Here is a 7,312-nt window from a genome sequence, read left to right on the forward strand (position 1 = left end):
TTTTTGTTATTACCCGTAATAAAGTCCCTTTAAATTTTTTATATGTATATATTTTTATAATGAAATGATTTGAATCGATATTATTAAATTATTAATACTCCGAAAAAAAAATTCCAGTTTATTATTCATCTGTTAACGCCTTAGTTAAAATAACTTTAATTACGGATCAATTAATTTTCATGTCGTCTTTCTATCTCACTCTCTCACTCTCTCTCTCTCCCTCTTTCTTTCTGTTGTGTTCGTATGTGTCACACCTAAGGAAGGAAGAGCCCACCCAAAAGCTCAACCATCTAAGACGATCACAGACGTTAATCGATCTTTGATGTAATAATAATAATAATTTTTTTTTTTCTTCGATGGATGGACGCGTTTTCTTTCTGTGTGTGCGTGTGTGAGTGCGCGTGTGCGTGTGCTTCATGCGTAAGCATCATACCTACCATTGTCTTATAAAAGAAAAAAAAAAAAATTATCTTAAAATCTTTTCCTTTTTTTCATGCCTCATGGCTAAGGAGTGTTCAAAGTGAAGTTATTATCATTATCATCATCATCATCATCATCATCATTATTATTATTATTATTATTATTATTATTTTATTTTCGTTACATATAATATAAAAACGGTTTTTTTTTTTTTTTTTAATAAGACCTAACGTAAAAAAATTCATTCATTTAAAAATTTTGTTTTCACGACTTATTATCATCATCATCATCTCGCGTCGTGTTTAATTATTATTATTATTATTATTATTTTATATTATTATTAAATTAATGAATTAATAAATAATTAATAAATTATTAATAATGAATAAAAAAAATTTAAATAAAAAAAAATCGTTTTTTTTTTGCTTCTTTTGTAATCGCGAAGGACACGTTTTGAAAAAATAAAAAAAAAGAATTTTTTTTAAAATTCGATTAATCGATTAATCGATAAATCGAACTCAATTTTAATTTATTTGTTTTTTTTTTTTTATATTCACCTTTCGAGAATTCACGAGAAAAAAAAAAAAATTTTTTTAAAATGAAATTCCGACATTTTATTATTATGATTTCGTAAATGAAAATCAAACAAAAAAAGGTTAAAAAAAAAATTTCGCGAAAAATTGCCTTAAAATACAATTATCATTATTATTATTATTATTATTATTATTAATAATAAAAACAAAAACTATTTTCTCTTTGAATTTGTTTCTCGTATTTTTTTTTTATTAAACAGTTACACGAGTTTTTTTTTACTTTCTTCATCTCTCTCTCTCTCTCTTTCAAATAATAAATAATTTTAATGTTTTAAATTAATATTTTTCTCTTTCTCTCTCTCTCTCTCTCTCTTTCTTACAATTTGTAAATGGTTTTCATAGCGTAAATACCGCGGGGTGAGAAGGAGGGTTAGGGGGGAGGAGGAAAGGATGATTTTCTTTCTTTCATTAATACACGCCACTCTATATAGCCTATAGATATTTTTTGATTGGCTATTGTTTATATTAATTAAAGTGTATTTGGTGTGTGTGTGTGCGTGCGTGTGCACGTGCGCGTTCATCATTAAAATCTCGTTCATATCACTTCCTTATCATGAGAGTTTTTTCTTTTTCGAATTCCGGTACAAAAAAAAAAAAAAAATAAAAACAATCGACGACGTCACGGAACGAACAAGATATTAAAAAAAATTTTTCCCGCCATTTAATATTTAAAATTTAATATAATAAATAAATTTATTGACACGTCATCCTCGGTTTTTTTTATTTAATAATAAAAATGACAAAAAAAAAAAAAAAATTTTTTTTAACTTATATACGTGTAGACGTGTGTAATAAATAAAAGGTCAAAGTTGAAAGAAAGAAAAAAAAATCCGGTAGTAAATAATAATAATAATAATATCAAACGTTAATATATTTATATTTTTTTTTATAATGCGAATAATTATATCACGCGCGTAAAAAAAAAAAAAAAATACAATTTTAAAAATTTAATAATAAAATGAAAATTTTTCACCTTTGACCTTTTTGTCATTCGTTCGACAAGTAGAACGTTTATAAAAAAAAAAAACAGGATCAAAACTTTTTTTTTTTACGACTTTCCGCCATTATTTAAAAAAAAAAAAAATGGACATTAAAAAACTTCGAAAACATAATTTTTTTGTTTTTAACACACTCGAACGCGCGTACAAATTTTTTTTTTTTTTTTTAACGTTGCGTAATTTTTGACCATTTCGGAGAGAGGATGACACACGAATGAGGTGACACACTTTTCCCTCGGGTTTATTATTATTATTATTATTATTAGCGTGACCGACGTGAACCTGAAGACGTCTTGCGACGGTTGGAAAATTCGTTACAAAACAAAAAGTAAATTTTTTTTTTTTTTTTTTTTTTTTTTACGATGGTATTTCCGGGCGTGGATTTAAATTAATTAAAGAAATAATAATAATGATAATAATAATAATTTGTGGTTGTTGTTGTTGTAATCTTTTGTTTGTTTTTGTTTTTTTATCACGTGATATAAAAAATTAATAAACGGTTTTTATTTAATTAATAACTTTGATACCTGTAAAAAAAATTTTTGTTTTTATTAGTAAATTGTTATTAACATAAATTATGTTAATAAATAAATTAAATCGATTTGAAATTGTAATTTAAAGGGAGAGAGAGAGAGAGAAAGAGAGAGACAAAGAGATGAAGAGAGAGAAAGAAAGAGAGAGAGAGGACGTTAACAGTATTTGGTACGATTTCACCTTTTGTTCGTTTGTTTGTTTGCTTGCTTTTTTTTTATTTCGGGGTAAAAAAATTATTATTATTTTTTTCTTCTTCGTTACATCATCACTCGAATAACGATGGATCGATCGATCGATCGATTTGTCGATTAATCGATCGATTAAAATAATCGTGAAACTTTTTTTTTTTTCCTTTCTTTCGTATCAGAGAGAAAATTTTTTTTTTTTTCGTTTCCATTTTTCTTTCCTCCTCCTCCTCCTCCTCTCTCTCGTACACATTAATCATCATCATCATCATTCCGTACTAATTAATAAAATTATCATTATCAAAATTATTTATTTTCAATATTATTACTTTATTTATTTATTAATAATTTGGGTCATACGCATAATGAAAATTATTAATCATCATTCAAACCCTCTGGACCGAATAAATAAATAAATAATTTAGGTCACATACCTTACGCGTTATCATCATCATTATTATTATTATTTCTTTCTTACTTACGTATTTACATAAAAGAATCGTAACAATAAATAATAATAATAATAATAATATATCGATTTAAATAATATCAGATGTATTGATGTATGTTTGTGTGTTTTATATTTATGACAGAATTCAATGTCACTTGATATAATTTATTTAATGAATTCGTATATAATCTCTCTCTCTCTCTCTCTCTCTCTCTCTCATATTTGATTTACGCGCACACTCACATACTCGCTCGCATTAAATTTTTTTTATATATTTATTCGGTTTTTATCATCATCATCATCGTCGTCGTCGTCATACTCGTCGTCGTCATTATTATTATTAATTTAACTGCATTTTTTCGTATAAATAATTTATTTATTTTAATTATGTGAATAAATAAATATACGTATACGTATGATATATTATTTAATAATAAATCAAATTATCAGTCGATTATTATCCGAATAGATAAATAATAATAATAATGATGATGATAATAATAATGATATCCAGTGTTTTTTTTTTAAGGTTCACGTTTTTTTTTTTTTTTTTTATTTAAAAAAATAACTGTAATTTTTTTTAAAAAAAAAGGAAAAGAGGACAAAACGTACGTTGACGTCATCATTACCATCATCATCATCATCATCATTATCATCATCGTTAACCTTCCGAAAAACTTTTGCGGTTGTTGTTGTTTCGGTTGTTATTACGATCTTTGTTTTTCAGTTATGTTTGCGGTAAAAACAAAAAAAAAAAAAATTATGAACAATTAATCAGAAACGCGGTATCGGTGGTGATGGTGGTGGTAGGGGTGGTGATGGTGTAAAATAATTCAGGTATGATGAATGTGACACGAAAACGAATGTTCTAGAATGTCGTAGGTCAGAATTCGAATGGTTTTTTTTTTTTTTTTACGGATGCTACTTTCGGATTTTTTTGTTTTTTTTTTTTTCCACGTGGTTTTAGATTTCGTATGCCACAACGTTTTTATTCGTAAAAACTCTTTCCGGTTGTTGTTGTTGTTTGTCGTTGTTTGTCGTAACAAGGATTTTTTTTTTCGATTTTAATAAGGTTAAATAAATTTATAACTTATAATTCAAGGTTAATAAAAAATTATTTTGAAAATTTGATCTTTAAAAAAGGGTAGCCAATTGTCTAAGCGAGTATCCGTGACGTTTTTTTTTTTTTTTTTTGACAGTTGCACTCTTGATTGTTATTATCAAAAAAATTGTTAAATTTTCCACACCCTTTTCACATAAATTTATTAGGGTGTGTGCGTGTGCGTGCGTGTGATAACGGAGTAGTTTAATTATTTAAAATATACACTTACAAACGTTTCAAAATAACAGTGGTTAATCAAAATAATAATAATGAAAACGTTTTTCTAATTACACGAACCGTTCTTAACGTTTTTTTTTTGGAGGGGGAACGGAGGGAGGGGAGGCTAAAGAACCCCACCCTGTTTTTCTTTTTTTAAAATAGAAAAAAATCTTAAATCGAAGGGAAATTTTTTTTTTTTTTTCCGTCGACGTCATCATGAAAATATCGTGTCAGTAGTAAAAAATTTTTTTCGGTTGGTTGTTGTTGTTGTTGGTGGTGGTGGTGGTGTTAATCAACATTGAAAGATGGTTCTAGAAAAAAAAAAAATGGTTCTGATTGTATTCAAATAAAATATTGTAGCCTTTGGCACTACGTACGTTATCATTGTTATCACCGTTTAGAAAGTTTTTTTTTTTTTTTACAATTTGCTGAACGTTAGAAAAATGATTTTAATCGAACGATTTATATTATTATTATTATTATTATTATTATTATTATTATTATTTAGACACCTGATTTCGATAAATCGAAACTAATCGAACGCCAACGGGAAATATTGAAAAATTGAAGAATCGATTTTTTTTTTTTTTTCTGTTTCCCCGTTACTTTTTTTTTTTTTTTCGGGTTCGTACACTTTAAAAACAATTTATCTCTATCTTCCTCTCTCTCTTTCTCTCTTTCTTTAATTACGTATTATTATTATTATTATTATTATTAATAAATATTTGTTATTAATCATAAACTCTCTTAACACTAACAAACGGGGTGGGGAGAGGGGGAGGAGGGAAAAAAAACTCAATTAACAATCGTAACGAAACAATTTTTTTTTTTTTCTTTTGGTTGTTGTTGTTGTTGTTGTTTTAAATCCGGTTTTCCTATTTTTTTTTTTTTTTATTGATGATTATTATCATTATTATTATTAATTACATTCGTATAGGGATGAATAATTTTTTTTTTTTATGAATGCGTAGAGTGCGTTTGTTAGCTGCGTGAAAACGAGAGAGAGAGAGAGACTTTTGATTAGACAATCACGAATGATTCGAATATACAAACAAAAACAAAAAAACATGACGTCATAAAATTTAAAATATTATTATTATTATTATTAGTAATAATTTTTAACGGTTTCGAAACGTATAAAGAAAAGAAATCATCTTCTGCTTTTATTTTACGACGACGACGACGTCGACGATGGTTTTTTTATTATTAACCTTTGACGAAACGATTCGTGACACTTATTTTCGCCAGCAGACGACGATAATATTAAAAACAAAATTTCGGTTGTTTATATATGTATAAATAAATAAAGTTCTTAGCGAAACCGGTCCTTTTAAAATTTTAAATTTATTTTTAACGGAAAACGGGGAAAAATAATGATGATGATGATAATAATATTTTTTTATTTTTTTTAAATATAAATTACGCGCGCGTACGTACGCCGAATTTACCGCTCCGATTCGATCAATTTATTTGTTATTATTATTATTATTATTATTATTTTAAAGTGGTTCGTTTTTAGTTTATAACTTTGTCGACCGATTGTAAATTTTCTTTCTTTTTTTTTTTTTTAAATCCGCCATTAAAAAAAAAAAATTTTTTTTTTTTATTATTTGTTGTGTGGCCCCGAAAATTCTAAGAAATTTTTTTTTTTAAAGTGACTCTCTCTCTCTTTCTCTCCCTCTCTCTTCCTCACTCTGTCGTTTTTCATTTAAAAAAAAAAAAATTATTCCCGATTTGTAATTTTCATACCAGATTTTACGACTCGTAAATGGTAAAAAATGATGATGAAGATGATGATGATGATGATGATGAAGAAGAACCATCCCGGTTTTAGGTTTAGGTCACTTGTTGTCTTGTTGGTATCCCGACAACAACAATTTAGCAAATTAAAAAAAAAAAAAAAAAAAAAAAACGTTCTCGGAAAGAGAGTAATAAAGAAATATTATCGAGTCGTTCAAAACCATAAATAACTTTTCCTAAGTTAATTTATTATTATTATTATTATTATTATTATTATTATTATTATTACGACGAGGAGGGGGGGGGGGATGCCAAAATGTCGGGGAATCAACGGGCCGAATATAAAAAAAAAAAAAAAAAAAAAGGTTTAAATTATTCGGCCCCTGTCAGTCGATTATTGTTGTCGATTTTTTTTTTTTTTTTTTTTACGAAACGTTTTTGTGGTTGTTGGTAATAAAAAAAAAAATTTACCGATAGGACGTCAACAACAACAAACGACAAACAACTCGACTTTTTTTTTTTTTAATTTCGTCTTACGATTCGTAGCAAACGCGAAACAAACGGAAAAACATAAAAAATACGATGATGACGATTCGTTATTAAAAAATCCAAAGAAAACGAAAAAAAAAAAAAAAAAAAAACGCGCGTACAAACGCACGAATACGCACGAATCTCCCTCATGATAATAATGATAATTATTATTATTATTATCGTCGCGTTTACAAAGTTAAAAATCCGATTAATAAAAATTTATTTATTATTATTTTTTTGTGGCCGAAAAATTATCTTAATTGATTATTAATATAATCCCGGATCGACTTTATTAATATTATTATCATTATTATCATCATCATTATTATTAAATTATTACCGGATTAATTAAATAATAATAATAATAATAATTAATTATTAAAAGGACGAACGGATGCGGTTGTGGATGTGTGGATGGAAGGGAGAGGTAAATGGCGGGAAAAATGATTTCTTTTCCTTTGTTTCGGAATCACTTTTCGTTTGTTATTATTACGTAATAAATTACACGTGACCTTTGACCCATTAACCTCTTCTTAACT

This window comes from Pediculus humanus, genomic scaffold (assembly GCF_000006295.1).
Source record: "Pediculus humanus corporis 1103172107444 genomic scaffold, whole genome shotgun sequence".
NCBI classification, from domain to species: domain Eukaryota; kingdom Metazoa; phylum Arthropoda; class Insecta; order Psocodea; family Pediculidae; genus Pediculus; species Pediculus humanus.